At 39.6% G+C, this 19,269-nt stretch overlaps 1 protein-coding gene across 3 annotated transcripts in view; it reads right to left on the reverse strand.

Annotated features, from left to right (window-relative positions):
• The window catches only part of LOC127448728 (PEX5-related protein-like), a 137,855-nt gene that overhangs the window by 65,320 nt on the left and 53,266 nt on the right, over window positions 1–19,269 (reverse strand). The window lies entirely within an intron of this gene.

Below are 19,269 nucleotides of genomic sequence, written 5' to 3' on the forward strand. Positions count from 1 at the left end.
CCAATGAAATCAAAATAACATTTTGCTGTTTTAGCCCATATCTATTAGCTTTAAGATACTCTGCTAGCCAATTGCTAAACATTGAGAAAATCTGTTTTCAGCAGATATTTGCATTTAAAATCTACAGTCTTCCTGACTGTAAAAAAGACCCAGGCAAAATCATGCCGTCACACATCTACTGAGAAATTTTGTCCAAACACATGGTTTCTAGAACAAGAATGCCCCCCCCCCCCCACATCTAATCAGCATCAACTGCGCAGATGATACCTTTGCAGGACACTTAGAAGGGAGAACAAGCCATGCTGTAGGGACTTTCCATTCAGAATTACCGTTATCACCTTTCAGGCCTATGAAGCTATCACAGATGAGGGTACAGCAATTGTCTTTGAAGTGAATAGGGCATAGGGATGATCACTTCTGAATGGAACGCACATGCGGCAGTTGGATGTGAGGAAAGTGGCTGGAGTTTATGCATATGTTTAATGCAACATTTTTCGTAGGTTTCTTGTGATGTACAGCACGAATAAGTGTCCTTTATTCTTTTGTTTAGTTTATTGCGATTCAAAACATTGAAATATTGTGATCTGATCTCTTATTGCCTTTTTTCTCAATCATCTGCATTGACTTGCACAACAGCTCCAGCATTGTCGTAAGCAAAGACCGCAATGTTCTGAGTTTGTTTGTGATCTAGTTATGTAGTAACATGGTCAGTTAGATCATTAAATTTTTAAGTAAGTGGAAAAGCAGTCAGACTCAGTATTAAGTAGAGTTACCAACCTCCTACCAGACAAATACGGGACATTACAGCCCCAAATTCTGGAAACTTTTTTTCAGCAGGGCTCCAGCGCAAGAAGCTGTGCAACGGTTAAAGAGGTCTATGCTTGTTTACATAGGAAAACAGAGGAAAACCCCTAAAACGATTAAAATGAAAACCAGTGTAATACAACAACCAGAAAGAACCAAATTTCTATCAGTCTTCACTTTTAATAAACACTTTTTGCAAAAAAAATACGAAGCTGCAGTCAATGGATAAAGAATATTTTCTGTCAAGCGTTTTCTTTCCCATAATTGAGCTGAATCCTTTTCCATTTTTAAAGCTCAATGAATCGACTTTGCATTCAAAATTAGGGTCATCCATTTGTAGACAGTACTGTATATGACTAATGTGTAAAACATATACTGTATATCACAAACAGGCCTGCCCATAAGGGGTGAAAAAGAGGACAACTACTGGGGGGATGCCCGTGACAAATACCAGCTCTCCAACACACGCCCAAAATCCAAAAAACCCAAATTAGCAGTGAGATCCTTTCACTGCATGTTGGGAGTAAGTTGTTCCATGTATAATGCATGTCCAAAGATGAGATACACTTGACCCATTTGTCTGCAATCAATGGATAAAGAATATTTTTTGTCAAGCATTTTCTTTCCCCTAATTGAGCTGAAGCCTTTTCCATTTTTAAAGCTCAATGAACCGACTTTGCATTCATAATTAGGGTCATCTATTTGTAGACCGTATATGACTAATGTGTAAAACATATACTGTATATCACAAACAGGCCCACCCATAAGGGGTGAAAAAGGGGACAGCTACTGGGGGGTTGCCCGTGCTCCAACACACATCCGAAATCCAACCAATCCAAATTAGCAGTGAGATCCTTTCACTGCGTGTTGGGAGTAAGTTGTTCAGTGTATAATGTGTGTCCAAAGACGAGATACACGCGACCCATTTGTTACTGAATAATGTCTCTTTTAATAGCATTTCTGTTCTCTATGTCACAGTCGGGTCTAACTGTGCCTCTCCTGACTGTCTGTCTGTCTCATCTGTGTGTCATGTCTGCTTGTTTCCCGGTGTGTTTCTCTTCCTCTTGTTTGCAGGTGCCACGTGCGGTATGCTAGCCCTGTTGCCATGACATTGCTAATTACTCCCTTCAGCTCATCAGCCGTGTCACCTGTCTCTCTTTATGTTTTCCCCTATATAAGCTCTCTTCGTGTTTGAGTCCTTTGTCAAATCGTTTGTTGTAATCATTGTGCTTGTGTATCTCCAGATGGTCAGTTCCTATACCTGTTCTTGTTATTTCTTCTGTTTCTGTTCCAACCCCCCTCGCGGGTGTTTTGATTTGTACTTTTGTTTTGTAAATAAAGCCCACATCCTTGCCTCTCTGTGTTTGGGTCCAGCCTCAATCTCTCTTAATCATGACAAAACGATTTGACCTTATGTGAACCCAGAAGAGGCAATGGGCTTTTCTTTTGATCCCGCTCCAGCCCGAATGGAACGGGTCTCTCAAAAAAAGCATCCCAGCTCAACTACATGATGGCCAGCTCCCAGAAAGGTCGTGGTTTTGTTGTCTACGCTATGCTGGTCAGTGAGCCTCACTGGTGGTGCTTTGACAAGACCCATTGAAACAGCTCTTCCTTTCGGGCTTGGACAACCCACTTAGCACGGAGGTGCTAAGCGAGATTTTTGTTTTAACCTTCTGGGATCTGGCGGACCATGTCTACCGCCTTTCATGATTGAAGACCTGCTGCAGAGATGGAACGTCAGATCGAACAACCCCTCTCAGCCCATGCCCTGTTCCCCCTGGGCACTTCTGAGGCTTCACGGCACCGTAGGAGGAGTACAGCCTGACTCCTGTCCAGCGGCCGCCCAAGTCTAGTCTGACCACTGCCCAATGACCACCCACGTCCAGTCTGACTCCTGTCCAGCAGATTCCCATGTCCAGTCTGACCTCTATCCAGCGGCCGCCCAAGTCCAGTCTGACCACTGTCCTACAGCCATCCAAGTCCAGTCTGACCACTTCCCAATGGCCGCCCATGTCCAGTCAGACCCTTGTCCTGCTCCTTTTCTGAAGCCACCTCCCAGGCCACCGGACCCCACCTCTTTCCTGAGGCCTCCTCTGAGGCCTCCTCCCAGGCCGCCGGACCCCACCCCTTTCCTGAAACCTCCTCTCTGGTTTCCCTCCCTTTCTTTTGTTTTTGTTCTTTTGTCGGGTCAGACTGTGCATCCCCTGACTGTCTGTCTTGTCTGTGTGTTGTGTCTGCTTGTTTCCCAGTGTGTTTCTCTTCCTCTTGTTTGCAGGTGCCACGTGCGGGATGCCTGCCCTGTTGCCATGACATCACTAATTACTCCCTTCAGTTCATCAGCTGTGTCAGCTGTCACTCATTATGTTTTCCCCTATATAAGCTCTCCTCGTGTAAAAGAGACAGTACCCATTTTAGCAAGTATTCAACAAATCAATGTAAATACTTGTATATAGTACAAATTCTGAAATTAAACAATAAACATGAAAAAAGAATATAACATATGAAATATAATATCTTATTTAATAATTGAATATATGGATTTGTTTTTAAAAAGCCAAAATGTGACCAAAATGATGACAAACTTAAATTTATATTTTCATAATGTACCTAGTTAAAACGTCCCCTGTATAATTAAAATCATTAGCTGGGAGAGAATTTCTTTCATATGTAAGCAAAAGGGACATTATAACTGAAACATATGAATCAATATCAAATCGAATCGAAATCAGAATCAAATCAAATGGAGAGCTTGTGAATTGGAATCGAATTGAACTGGGAAATCTGTATCAAAACTCAGCCCTAGTTTTACATAAACATGTGCAGTAATTTCTTCCAGAATGAGATCTGAAATATATGTTGTAATGTCATGTATAGAATAGGTGCGTTTACTGGTGTTTTGAAATTACAATGGTGAGAAACAAATATCATGCACTCGAATGCTATTTGTTTGACAAAATTCTCCTGCTTATGTTCTGACAGAAAACATGACAGAATATGTGCACTGATTGTCATTGATCTTTCCCTTGGCCGCTTCTGTCAATTCAGTGAGGACTACTTCCATCAAATGAATACTAACTTGAATACCTGAATGAATGCTTTATTGATTGTGCTTAATTTTAGCATCTTTGGTGTTGGCGGTATGGTTTTGTTCTGGGCAAACTCCCCACCCATCCATACAGCCATGCATGGATGAAGCAGGGAGAGCAGAATATAACCCCCCCCCCCCAGGGGTAACTGAACAGATCCAGTACAATTATTACAACATTATACAACTTTTCTGAAAGTGCAATATGCTAAAATTTTTCATTGTATAAAAGATTAAATAGACACTTAATAGAACTTCAAATACTGTACTGTAAATCAGTTGGTAAATCAAGAACAAGGAGCAATACACATTGAAAATAGGAATTCCAAACTGGCAATCGTTTGTAGTCTGAGAGCACAGAACAACAAGACAGATTTAGAGAAAACGAAAATGCAAAGCTGTCACATGAGTGTGAAGCTGGGGCTGGAGGGGGGTGTTAAGTGCAGCTTGCATCCATGCAATGAATAGGCAGCTGAGAGAATGAATGAAGGGAGGACTCCACATTGAATTATATATTGGTACAGTGCATCCGGAAAGTATTCACAGTGCTTCACTTTTTCCACATTTTGTTATGTTTCAGCCTTATTCCAAAATGGATTAAATTCATTATTTTCCTCAAAATTCTACAAACAATACCCCATAATGACAACGTGAAAGAAGTTTGTTTGAAATCTTTGCAAAAGTATTAAAAATAAAAAAGTGAAAAAATATCACATGTACATAAGTATTCAAAGCCTTTGCTCAATACTTTGTTGAAGCAGCTTTGGCACCAATTACAGCCTCAAGTCTTTTTGAGTATGATGCTACAAGCTTGGCACAAATATTTTTGGGCAGTTTCTCCCATTCTTCTTTGCAGGACCTCTCAAGCTCCATCAGGTTGGATGGGGAGCATCGGTGCACAGCCATTTTCAGATCTCTCCAGAGATGATCAATCGGGTTCAAGTCTGGGCTCTGGCTGGGCCACTCAAGGACATTCACAGAGTTGTCCCGGAGCCACTCCTTTGTTATCTTGGCTGTGTGCTTAGGGTCGTTGTCCTGTTGGAAGATGAACCTTTGCCCCAGTCTGAGGTCCAGAGCGCTCTGGAGCAGGTTTTCATCAAGGATGTCTCTATACTTTGCTGCATTCATCTTTCCCTCGATCCTGACTAGCCAAAAAGTTCAATCTTTGTTTCTCATGGTCTGAGAGTCCTTCAGGTGCCTTTTGGCAAACTCCAGGTGGGCTGTCATGTGCCTTTTACTGAGGAGTGGCTTCTGTCTGGCCACTCTACCATACAGGCCTGATTGGTGGAGTGCTGCAGAGATGGTTGTTCTTCTGGAAGGTTCTCCTCTTTCCACAGAGAAATGCTGGAGCTCTGTCAGAGTGACCATCGGGTTCTTGGTCACCTCCCTGACTTCTGATTCTGATTCTGATATTTTATTCCATATATATCTTCTGACTTATTCAGGGTTTTGCAGAAAGCTGCGTTCTGTAACGTAAGATAAACATGAATGCAGGCATTTAAAGGCTGTAGAGAAAGCGCTTTAACACAAGTGGTTTCTGTTGGAGAACACAGCTTCTGTATCTTATCCTTTTTAATGCACAAGTGGCATTTTTGGCTGTGTTCCAAATGGGATAAATCTGCCTCCGATGAGAGGGAGAACAATCATAATAGACAGCTTCAAACTGAATTTTCAACAAAAATGGTGAGTTCCAAATGACTTATTTTGGAGCTGTACAAATAGGGTAGTTAATGAGATGAAGCAAGTAATATTTGACTGGTCATGTGATCCTAATATGGCATCCTCCATGAAGGGACCCTCTCCATGTAGAATAAAACAGCTTTTTTAAGGTTACTGACATGACTGGAATCTTTATCTCATGGAAATCATCAACATGATTACATACATATGTTTCAAAATCACAATTAATTTCTTAAAGAGTAAAACTTTTTTAACAAGGAAAAATACAGTGTGCACCTTTAAAAGATTTGTTCAAAAATAATGAGTCATTTACAAAAACAAAAACCTAGTATGAGAGCAGTGTGTAGGAGATGTGCTTGATGCTTTGACTTCTTTTGGAACTATTTTTGCTGGCGAAAAATGCCTGAATTAACTGTCCAATTTTTGTCTGAAAGGTAAGTTATTTAATATTATTTACTTATTTTTTAATTTGTTGCATAAAATGTCACACTTGTTGGTCTGGGATCAGCACAGCTATGATTACCTGTGACACAATGCCGTGGCAGAATCACAGCTATGCTGGTATTCAGAACAACAGCACCCTTGCTTGTGTAATATTGCTTAATTTTTTATATATATGACATAACAGAGGTTAATCAAAGTGTTTCTTAACCTATTGCATGCCAGTGTTCAATGCTTTAAGTACTAATATGCACAGTATTAGTAATAGGATATATTCAAGTATTAACTGTTCAGGTAAAAAAAGTCCCACAGCTTCAACAATTTAAAAACCTTAAGTTGACTATCCATTAATTTGCCTACATGTTTTCACTATTTGCTTTGTCCTCAAACTACAGGTGTGTTCGTCATCAACAGTATGTGTGATGAGTGGTAAGATCAAGAGGTCAAATGGGTTGGTGCCATTAACTGGTTGCGAATATAATATTGTTATTACCTTGCTTACATTGAAAATACTCTCACTAGTTTCTGGTATCAGCTGCTATCAGTGGTGCTGAACTAATGGATTCCATGTTGTGTAGAATCACATCTTATATTGCCACATTGTAACACTTTCTGAAAAAGAGAATATCTTAAGTAATTAATTACTAAGTTAATTTAACAGTATTATTCCCACCTTTTGTGGCTATGTGTAAATGAATAATCTCCTGCACGCACAATGTCTCACATTTCCAAATTATGTGGCACAGACTTCTCATTCATATGTAAACCATAATACCTATTTACTAATTTATATGTATTTATACATATTCATTTTAACATATTTCACTTACATTTACTGTTAAAAGGCTGTAATTAGTCTTGTGTGTAGACAAGACCATATGATTGTGACATGGACTACTCCTGGTGCATGCTCTTTGTACCCTATATAGTCTTTGGATTATGTAACATCAGTATGGATAATGCATGGCTGTTTGATGCATCTCTAGTTCAGCTCCCGCCAGAGCTTTTTCCATTTGCTGGTTCTGCCCTCAACTTCAAAGAGTTCATTCATGTTGAATAGCTTTGATTGCCCACAAATTGAGAATCAGCTGGACTCAAGACCAACAGCCATTATATGTGAACAAAACACAGCTATACTGAATATCTAATATTATATGTCTGACTTTGAACATGCAGGAAGAGGAACAGGAAGGGTCTATCCCCAAAAATAAATTGTGGGCATGAAATGAAGGGGCACATTAGCAGATGTCCTCACAGAGACTCCAGTAAACTAAACTCAACCTTTCTAACACAGTGACATCTACTGTATAAAGCTATTAGATGGAAACATAGAACCTCCTCCCTGGATAACTTCCCCCTTTTTAGGCAACATTACGACCACACTACAGTGGAAAGCCAGTGGAAAAGGAGATCAAATTTCATGGACCTAATTCATAGTCAGACTTTATGCCTGCCAGCCACCTTTAAATGTTTATGACGGATACATCAGCAGCTGTACCGATCTCCCAACAGAGCTGGAACTGCCTTGATACTCTGAGAGGTGCTTCTCATGTATATATTACCCAATGCGTCCACATACAAACAGCTGACCTGAACACGTCAATCCAAAGTGCTCTACAGTCACAGCTGGCTCTAACAAAGGGTATTGAAGTGAAGTGCTGTGAGAGATTGCATATCAAGTTTTATAAACCTGAAAAAATTATTCAATATGGTCATTTATGCCAATTAGCAGCTGTAGCACTACGTCATGCAGCACATAGAATTAAACTCTACATATGTGGCAGACTCTCCTGTTCATTTGAATTTTCTCCCTGTGCTGGGAGCACTTGTGTTGCTGATCTAATTAGAGCGTTTCAGGGGCTAAACAGAATACATTCTTCAACTAATCTGGGATAATTTCTTACCAATTTTATACAGAAGGAGGGCTCATGTATAGAGCCTCTTCTGTTGAGATGAAGATTAGTGCACCTGGACAAGCCAAACAAATCAACAAAATCAAATCAACAAAAAGTTTCAGAACTGTTGGAACAAATGTTTTATATAAACTTAGACACAATCAAATTAAAGCATTGTTTCCAATGAAAACCATTAGAATCTACGGCAGAGCTTAGATTTACAAAACAAAACAATACAATACAATACAAAACAAATATTCCTAAATACCACTTTGGGGTTAGCTCACTCAACTCTTGAGTTTGAAACTCAGTTTGTGCGCATTCACAAATGCTGAAGCCCCTCATGCTGAGCCCCTCCTTTATGGAAAGCAAGCCAAATTTGTATATCCTTAACAATTTGTTAACCATTTCCACTTCAAGGGCTAGATGTAAATGCAAAACTAGCTAAACACCTGCTTGCAAGAATGGGAGAACAAATCAGCTAAAACCAGCAAATCAACTTAGGCTAAGCTGTTTTTGTTTTTGTTTTTCCAGCAGAGTTGGGTTGATCTATTCAATGAAAGAAAAAACATATCCCTAACAATCAGTTGTGGGGTGATGTTCTACATGATCTTGGGCAACATACAAGATCTGACTCCCCAACTCAGACATTTCAGTTCACATTGAGTTTCCTTGCTGGGGGATGAGACAGAGTTCCCTGCAATCAGCAGGACATCTTGATGTCCTTGTGCTGATGCTCATTGTGGTCAGTAAAGTGTTCTCAACTGGCTTTGCTGCCCGCAGCCATCCTTGTGAATCTGACTCACTGAACCCTTGTTATGTGGCACCATTGCCTATTCCACGAGTGTCTTTGGGCTAGATTTCATTGAACAGCCCAAGTAATCTTGATAATGAGATGCTTGCCACTGCAGTACAGAAACCATTGTCACTCACAAAACCAAGGGAGAACAATTTAAAGGACAGGTTTTGCGTAAATTCCTTTATATATATATATATATATATATATATATTAGTTTTCCTTTGTTCTTCGGCGGCATGTTAAATGCAAATGTTAAACTCCAGAATCCACTGCAGAGCACTTTCAGGTGCTCAAAACTCTTTACTTTCAACATCTGAAGGCAGAGCTAAGAAGAATACACCGCAGCCAATCAAATGCTTGTTAACTGGATTTTGCATTTTTACTGTAAAACAATCATAAATCATTCTTTCTTTCTTTCTTTCTTATTTATTTATTTATTATTTTGTGTGTGTGTGTGTGTGTGTGTGTGTGTGGCTTGCCTTCCCTATCATCAGCTTAGCTGTGAAAAAGCACAATTTAGAACTGTGATGAGTACACAAAAAATATTTTTCTTAATCAGTATTTTGTCTTGTTTTCCAGTAAAAATACATAAACATCCTTAAAGCAAAATTACATAATGGTTCATGCTTAAATCAAGAAAAAAACATATTTGCCAATAGCTCAAAATTGGGTTTGAATAAAGTTATTTTTCTAATCCCATTAGCCAATAGCTTTTTCTTGTTTTAAGCATAAACCTCTCAACATTTTATAAGTTTTCTCCCAAAACAAGACTCAATATCTTGTCATTTTGCTTCTCAAGTTAATATATCTGGCTTTTAAGATGTTTATTTTTACTGGAAAACAATACAAAATACTGAAAATGATTTTTATAATGTAATGAGTGGGTAGGATGCCACAAATTACTTTTACATTCTATGGGTCATTTTTGGACGTCATTGGACAAAAATGGACAAAAGTTGAACAGAGGCTCTGTTCAACTTTCAGCCATGCCCTTCATGCCCTTGAGACTTGTTATGGCTGTAGGACTTCCAAGTAATTGCAGGGTGATATGAATATGAAGCAATTTGTGTTTAATTTTTTTTTATTTGTGTATGGAGACACAAGACTACTTGCTCTAATTACTCTTGTTGATTGCCTTACAGTGGCTTCATGTGCCATTTTATCAAAAATTAACGGAGAGCATTGAAAATATTACATGAAGGAATAATTATGGTGGCACAAACACATTTACCAGCCCAGAATGATAAACAACTCGCAGAAGAGAAACAATCTATTTATGTGAAATTATTGATTCATGCCTCAGCACGCAAAAAAATGTGCACTGATGATGGCACAGTGAGAAAAAGTGTGAGAGAGAGAGAGAGAGAGAGAGAGAGAGCATTGCATTGACTCTTTCCTGTGGCAGGGATGCATGTTTGTTTTAGTTATGCGAAACCAAGCGATGTTCAATTCAATAACACTGCAAAAACTCAGATAAAAGGCACTGTTCTTATCTCTATGTTGATGGTAAACCTGAGAATATACATTACAGAAAACCTGTAACTGACCCCTTCAGGAAATACTATATGTAGCTGTGAGAATGTCTAAATGTATCAGTCAAGGGGACTACTTATTTCTGCAGGGTGACCTTATCCTGATTAATAGTTGTCGACTGTTTATGAGAATATAATGACTGGGCGGAGAGCTGGTAATGAGCTGGCACCATACATGTGGAGGACCCGTTTTTGACGATCAAAAGTCTGAAGAATTCTAGGGCTTTGTGAATGCCCTGTGCAGTCTGTTGTTTTCAGTTCCCTTCTTCAGTAGCAGCAAAGCCTATTAGCATCATTATTTAGCCGAACCAAGTCTTAAGGTCTCCAATTAATGGTTGTCCTAACTTTCTCCTTAGGTTTTTGAAGGCTACTTGATTCCTTGTGGTTTACGTAACTGGAATTGTCTTTTGTTAATGAAATCTAAGGGAAAGAGCACTTCTGAACAGGAAAGTTGCCCACATACATGCAATCCAAGGTCAGAACGCTTCACATAGCAAACTGTACCCCATGAGACAAATTTTTTTTTTTTTTTTGGTGTGAAGCTATAAGAATTGGAAGTGTCCTAAAATTAAGTTGTTCATGAAGATGTGAATGAAGCTTATGGTTGAGCTCACCATAGGCTTTCGGATGGTCTTTGTTGTTATTCAAAGTGTAAATTACATTTAGACCTGACAATTCTCACCTACAGTTGTGGCCAAAAATACTGGCACCCTTGGTAAATATGAGCAAAGGCGGCTGTGAAAAATATGTCTTTATTGTCTATCCTTTTGATCTTTCATTCAAAATATTCACAAAAATCTAAACTTTAATTGAAGTAATTGAAGTAATTAAATATATATTTTTCTATATACACATTTGCCACAATTACTGGCACCCCTAGAAATTCTTATGAGTAAAATATATCTGAAGTATATTTCCATTCATATTTTAAATTTTTTAGTACACCTGGGTGACAAGGAACATGAAATTGTTCAGCCATGACTTCCTGTTTCACATGTGAATAAATATGAGGTAACACACAGGCCAAATTCTCTAGTAATTCATCACAATGGGTAAGACCAAAGAATAAAGTTATTATGTGCAGCAAAAGGTTGTTGAGCTTCACAAAATGGGATGTGGCTATAAGAAAATAGCTAAAGCATTAAAAATACCCATTTTCACCATCATGGCAATAACTAAGAAGTGCCAATCAACTGGAGATGTTGGATGTTTCGAGTGGCCAAAAATTCTCCAAGGATCACAGCTGGAGAATTGCAGGAATTAGTTGGGTCTTGGGGTCAGAAAGTCTCTAAAACTACAATCAGACATCTCCTATTCACAACAAGTTGTTTGGGAGGGTTTCAAGAAAAAAAGCCTCTGCTCTCATCCAACAACAAACTCAAGCGTCTTCAGTTTGCCAGACACTACTGGAACTTCAAATGGGACCAGGATCTATGGTCAAAAGAAACAAAAATAGAGGTTTCCATGCACACAGAGGGGTAGCCATATGGAAAAGTACCTCATGCCCACAGTTAAATATGGTGGTGGATCTTTAATGCTGTGGGGCTGTTTTTATGCCTGGACATCTTGTTCAGATACATGGCATCATGGACTCTATCAAATACCAACAGATAAAAAATCAAAACCTGATTGCCTCTGCCAGAAAGCTTAAAATGGGCTGTGGTTGGGTATTCCAACAGGACAATGATCCAAAACACACATCAAAATCACCACAAAAATAGTTCACTGACCACAAAATCAAGGTTCTGCCATGGCCATCCCAGTCCCCTGACCTGAACCCCATAGAAAACCTGTGTGGTGAACTGAAGAGGAGAGTCCACCAGCATGGACCTCTGAATTTGAAGGATCAAGAGAGATTCTGTATGGAGGAATGGTCTCAGATCACTTACCAAGTATTCTCCAACCTCATTTGTCATTATAGGAGAAGACGCAGAGCTGTTATCTTGGCAAAGGGAGGTTGCAAAAAGTATTGAATAAAAGGCAGCCAATAATTGTGCCACACATATATTTGACAAAAATATATATTATTTTTTTTTAAAATAAAAACTCGTGTTGTGTTTGGAATTGTTTGATATCTATTTGAGTATAGATTTTTGTGAATATTTTGAATGAAAGACCAAAAGGATGAACAATAAGGATATATTTTTCACAGCCTTCTTTTCTCATATTTACCAAGGGTGCCAATATTTTTGGCCACCACTGTAGGATATGAACTAATATGATGTAACTGAAAGATTGTCTCCATTTGCATTCATGTCTTTAAAGGAATGTTAAAGTTAAGCTCGATTGACAGCATTTGTGGCATATTGTTGATTACCACAAAAAAATTTCTTCTTGATTAATAATCGACCTGTCCCTCGTTTATTCCCTCTTTAAAAAAAAAAAAAAAAAAAGAGCAAAAATCGTGTTTACAGTAAGGCACTTACTTACACAACAGAACTGGCTATTATTATTAAAGATGCATTTTGTGCATTTAAACACATTTATTTAATCAACATCTCAGAAATATGCTACACCAAGAGAATCTAAAACAGTGCTGAATTAAGTACAACCTGCTCATTAAGGATTTATGAGAAGCCCGTGTATGAAAGCGAGGCAATTTCTGAACATTGCACATCATTGTTCAATGAACTCTCAGAATCAGAGGTCAGTTTCTGGGTTGCACATTTCAAAAAGAATACCAGGAGTGTGTGTATATTGTCTGGAGGAGCACATTGGGAGTGAAGCTTTCAGGGCCTTATTTCCCAAAAAGTCTAAGTAGATTGTAGAATCCATCTTACAATTCATACGGCCCATTTCCCAAATCAGTGGTAACTTAAGTAGTACTTGAAAATGGTTGTAGATTTATGAGTGCTCTTTGAGTAATCGTAGAGTGCTAAGAGCAATGTAAGGATTCAGACTTATGCAGTCACCTGCAGGACAATCATGAAATTACAAAAAATAATCTTAATACAGTAATTATATTATGATGGATACTTTATGCAGATTACAATGAGAATTTAATATCTGCTACTTTTAAGTTTTATACATTTTTGTATTAAACAACAATTAAAAATAAAATGCATAAAATAGATAAATGAATGAATAGACAAATGGACTAATAAGAAAATAAATTGCACTGAATTGTGCAGCAATGTAGTTGGTGACAACAATGGTAACAACAAACTGGACATAGGCTATATTGCACATGTCTTGGCTCACCATCCTTACCTTCTCTCACTGACACCCAAAGGCGATCTCACCCGCACCACAGTGTTGTGCAACATATACCGTTATCACTTTGGGGAGAAAAGAACAGACCTCTGCTTGATTGGTGAATGTTCCTAATGCACAGCTTCCAGCCTCCTACATTGTATTTCACTGACAACATAGTAAACCTTATTATATTCAATAGGCGCTTGAACATTGGCAGGACCATTCACAAGGCCTCTAACAAGTGGCTAACCGTAGTCTATTAACATGTGTCTTTACTGACCATGAAAGCAATTGCACCACAACCCACAGAATTTGTGAAAATGACACATAGCAAACACACATCTGATTGACAAAGCAGTGATTATTTAAAGGTAATAGATTGTTCTGCACAAAATGATCAAAAAACGAAATTGAATTATATAGTTATTTGCGCTGAATATTTAAGAAAATAATTGTAAATATTTCCCAGCTAGGTAAACTATAAGTATTTATAAAATTATGCACATATGTAATGTAGCTACAATGACGAGCAACACAACACTGTCACATTTCAGCACAGACAGTAACTCACTTAAGTACCACCTAAAGCGCAGCCTTGCATGTTCGTGTTAAGTGCAGCTTTGGGAAACGCACGTAAAAATAACAACATTCGTAAAATGTATCTTGGACAATGCTCTTAACCGCTAAGATCAATCTTTATTGGGAAACGAGGCCCAGACTACTAGCAATCTTGTCCCCGAATTTGACAACTGATGTTGGTTGACACTGCCATGCTTCTGTCATGTCACAAGCAGGAACAGCTTACATAAATATTTTCTTGCTTATTAAACACCGACATAAATGGGATGGATTCTATTGTTCGAAATGGGGTTTTGTGGTGCAATCATCTCTTACAATCAGGGAAACCCATCAAATACATTCAAAACAAAAAGGTTGAATGTAATTAATCACTTTGCTTTCAACATTCATTTTCAATAAATGTTTTTGTTACTTTGAATAGTCGATAGAACAAACAATATTATTCATGGAAAACAGAAGTAGAGCTTAGCTGTTTGTGTCATGAAGATGGAAATTGTTAAAGGTGATTTAGTTAACTAAACACCTCTCTCTCTAAAACCCCGCCCTTCAAAGTCATGTCAACAAACCCGTTGTCAGAAAACACAAACGTATAATATGATTGACAGGCTCAGAGTGTTTCTGAATGGCTGAAAAAGCATGTGTTGCTCCCCTGACTCTTTTTTGCTGTTTACAGAGCGTCTGGTTGTCCCAGAGACGGGTGTAATTTCTCAGGACAGCTATTTATAGCTAATATATCTGTCAGGTAGTAGGGACATTTATGCTTGAGATTAAAAATGCTTACAACATTGTAAGGTTATTAAGTGCTGTTATTCTCAAAGCCATTTACTGAGCCTTGGTTATCATTCTTTAAGATGAGTTGCTGATATATTTCAGAAAAGCATTTTTTTTAACAGAACCACTAACTAGATGTGCAAAGCAATTACTTCCAAAGAAAGAAACAGTCAAAGGTTAGTGACATGTTTAAATCACAAATCAAGCTGAAAGTGAATAGAAAATTGGTTATATGTGAAATGCAGGTCTAATAATGTCTAAACATGTATAAAGAATGTGTCCTTGAGCATGAGCATCATCATACAAATCAAATCAAATCAAATCAAATCAAATCACTTTATTGTCACACAGCCATATACACAAGTGCAATGGTGTGTGAAATTCTTGGGTGCAGTTCCGATCAACATAGCAGTCGTGACAGTGATGAGACATATACCAATTTACAATAACATCAAATTAACACAACACAATTTAAACATCTGTTATACACATAATTACACTCAACTTAAAACATCAAATTAACACAACACAATTTAAACATCTGTTATACACATAATTACACTCAACTTAAAACATCAAATTAACACAACACAATTTAAACATCTGTTATACACATAATTACACTCAACAATATACAAATAATAACATACACTGTACAGTATACAATACGCTGTTTTTGTTTTTGTTTTTTACTATATAGATACACATTATTCAATAAAAATTAAAAATTAAAATATATATTAAAAAAAGTATATATATATATATATATATATATATATATATATATATATATATATATATATATATATATATATAGAATGTACAGTATTGTACTGTATTGACATTCAGGCTGTTGGTTGATAGTCAGTTGTTAAGAGAGACATAATATAATAATAGTAATATAATTTATGATAGTCCGGTGTGAGATAAAAGAGTAATAAAGTGCAGGGCTGATGTATTTTGATTGTGGGAGATCAAAAGTTCAAAAGTCTGATTGCTTGGGGGAAGAAGCTATCATGGAGTCGGCTGGTGCGGGTCCTGATGCTGCGATACCGCCTACCTGATGGTAGCAGTGAGAACAGCCCATGGCTCGGGTGGCTGGAGTCTCTGATGATCCTCTGAGCTTTTTTCACACACCGCCTTGTATATATTTCCTGGAGGGAGGGAAGCTCACCTCCGATGATGTGTTTGGCAGTTCGCACCACCCTTTGCAGTGCTTTGAGGTTGTGGGCGGTGCTATTGCCGTACCAGGCGGAGATACAGCCAGTCAGGATGCTCTCCACAGTGCAGGTGTAGAACCGTGTGAGGATGTGGCGGTTCATTCCAAACTTCCTCAGCCGTCTCAGGAAGAAGAGGTGCTGATGAGCCTTCTTCACAACGACTTCAGTGTGGATGGACCATGTGAGTTCCTCAGTGATGTGGACACCCAGGAACTTGAAGCTGCTGACTCTCTCCACTGGTGCTCCATTGATGGTGATGGGACTGTGTTCTCTGTCTTTTCTTCTGAAGTCCACCACAAGCTCCTTTGTCTTACTGACGTTGAGGGAGAGGTTGTGCTCCTGACACCAGTGTGTCAGAGTGTTTACCTCCTCTCTGTAGGCTGTTTCATCATTGTCAGTGATCAGACCTACCACCGTCGTGTCATCAGCAAACTTAATGATGGCATTGGAGCTATGTGTTGCCACACAGTCATGTGTGTACAAGGAATACAGTAGTGGGCTGAGAACACAGCCCTGTAGGGCTCCAGTGTTGAGGGTCAGTGATGAGGAGATGTTGCTGCCTATTCTAACCACCTGGCGTCTGCTTGACAGGAAGTCCAGGATCCAGCTGCACAGCAAGCTGTTTAAGCCCAGAGCCCGGAGTTTCTCATCTAGCTTGGAGGGCACTATGGTGTTGAATGCTGAGCTGTAGTCTACAAACAACATTCTCACATAAGTGTTCTTTTTTTCCAGGTGGGAGAGAGCAGTGTGTATTGTAGATGCAATGGCATCATCAGTGGAGCGGTTGTTGCGGTAAGCAAACTGCAACGGGTCAAGATTGAGTGGCAAGACAGAGCAGATGTAATCTCTGATTAGTCTCTCAAAGCATTTGCTGATGATGGGGGTCAGAGCAACAGGACGCCAGTCATTTAAACAAGTTATTTTTGATTGTTTTGGTACAGGCACAATGGTGGATGTTTTAAAGCATGTGGGGACTACAGACAAAGAGAGGGAAAGGTTGAAAATGTCTGTAAAAACACCAGCCAGCTGGTTCGCACACGCTCTGATGACGCAGCCCGGAATGCCGTCTGGGCCCGCGGCTTTGCGGATATTCACCTGTCGGAAGGATCGGGTTACATCCGCTACAGAGACGGAGAGTGAACTAACCTCTGTAGCTTCAGCAGCGAGAGCTCTCTCCGCGAGGGCGGTGTTATTTCCCTCGAAACGAGCATAAAAAGTATTTAGCTCATCCGGTAGAGAGGCAGCGGTGTTCATGGCGGAGTTTTTATTCCCTTTAAAGTCCGTGATGATGTTAATTCCCTGCCACATGCTTCTAGAGTTGGTGGTGTTAAACTGTCCTTCAATCTTGCTCCTGTACTGGCGTTTTGCTGTTTTGATAGTTTTTCGGAGGGCATAACTGCCTTGTTTATGCTCCTCCGCGTTCCCGGAATTAAAAGCGGAGGTCCGCACATTAAGTGCCGCGTGAACATCGCTATTGATCCATGGCTTCTGATTCGGATAGATTCGTACAGTTCTGGTCGGAATCACTTCCTCTACGCACGTTCTGATGAAACACATTACGCTATCAGCATAAAGCTAGATGTCGTCATCAGAGGCGGACCAGAACATCTCCTAGTCCGTGTGATCAAAACAGTCTTGTAGCATAGAATCTGATTGGTCCGACCAGCACTGGATTGCTCTGAGGGTGGGTGCTTCCTGTTTCAATTTCTGCCTGTAAGCGGGCAGAAGCAGAATGGAAGAGTGGTCCGATTTGCCAAATGGTGGGCGGGGCAGGGATTTGTAGCCATCCCGGAACGGAGAGTAGCAATGATCCAAAACCCGGTCCCCTCGTGTGTTGAAACTAATGAGCTGGTGATATTTTGGTGCGACTGATTTTAAACTGACTTTATTAAAGTCCCCAGTCACAATGAACGCGGCCTCAGGGTGCGCGGTTTCCTGCTCACTTATAATCCCATACAGTTCCTTGAGTGCCCGGTCTGTGTCGGCTTGTGGCGGAATGTACACAGCAGTGATAATGACTGCTGTGAATTCCCTCGGTAGCCAGAATGGTCGACACAGAAGCATAAGAAATTCCAGATCAGGAGAACAGAAAGACTTGATGGAATGTCCGTTCCTCTGATCACACCAGGATTTGTTGATCATAAAACATACACCACCTCCTCTAGTTTTACCTGAGAGGTCTTTCGTTCTGTCCGCTCGGTGCATGGAGAACCCCGCGGGTTCAATGGCTGAGTCTGGAATCTCCTCAGACATCCAAGTTTCTGTAAGGCAGATAATGCAGCAGTCCCTCGTCTCTCGTTGGAAAGAGATCCGCGCTTTCAGCTCGCAGAGCTTGTTATCCAGAGACTGAACATTTGCCAGTAGAATAGTGGGTAGCGGGGGTCGATTTGCGCGGCGTCTTACTCTGATGAGAACGCCGGCTCTGTTTCCCCTTTTCCTCCTGCGTTTCCGCGGCCGTGCTGCCCAGACAAAGGGCTCTGCTTGCATGTTTGTAAACAGCGGGTCGGCATTGAGGAATGTGAAGTCCGGTTTTCAGTGTGAGATCGCTGAACCAATGTCCAAAAGTGTTTGTCTGTCGTAGACAATAAGGCAGACAACATCCAAGACAAAAAACATAAGAATTGTAAACAAAACAAACAAAACATTGCTATGTTGTGTCGGAGCTCGCAACGCAGCAGCCATACTCGGCGCCAACATGTGTTTCCTTGCTCCCATTTCTTTACACTTTACATTTCTTCTTGTTTAGCTTGTCATTCTTCCCATTTGGCTAGGCCTCCACATTGTCTCCTATTTCTTTTTCGCTTCTGTGCTCCTTAGAAAAAGTCTAGGCCATTTTGGGGTGCGATGACACCAAATAATCTGACAAGTGTTATGTTTCTGGCAACATAGAGATCAATGAATCATTCCAATTCGGATCTTTCTCCTCATGAATCACTGCAAGACAACAAAACACCCTCCAAGTCTTTCTTATGGTCTCTCCATGAATCATCTTTTTCATGAGAAAACCACTGCAGCTTTAATTCATATACCTAGTGTGCAGAGTCCAAAATTAACATTCAGATAAAAATAGGCTTTAGTGTGTAAATTTAATAGTTACTCACCAGTTGGCCATAACTTCATTCAGAGCTACATCCATACTGATGATTTTGGTGACATATGTAGAATATTTCTTGCATTAAGCCACCAAAACGAAAATACGAGGAACAAAATCACTATAGGATTTTTTCAAGTTTTTGTGGCAAATGAGAGAGATTTGTGAGATGAAGAC

The sequence above is a fragment of the Myxocyprinus asiaticus genome, chromosome 12, assembly GCF_019703515.2.
Source record: "Myxocyprinus asiaticus isolate MX2 ecotype Aquarium Trade chromosome 12, UBuf_Myxa_2, whole genome shotgun sequence".
Lineage (NCBI taxonomy): Eukaryota > Metazoa > Chordata > Actinopteri > Cypriniformes > Catostomidae > Myxocyprinus > Myxocyprinus asiaticus.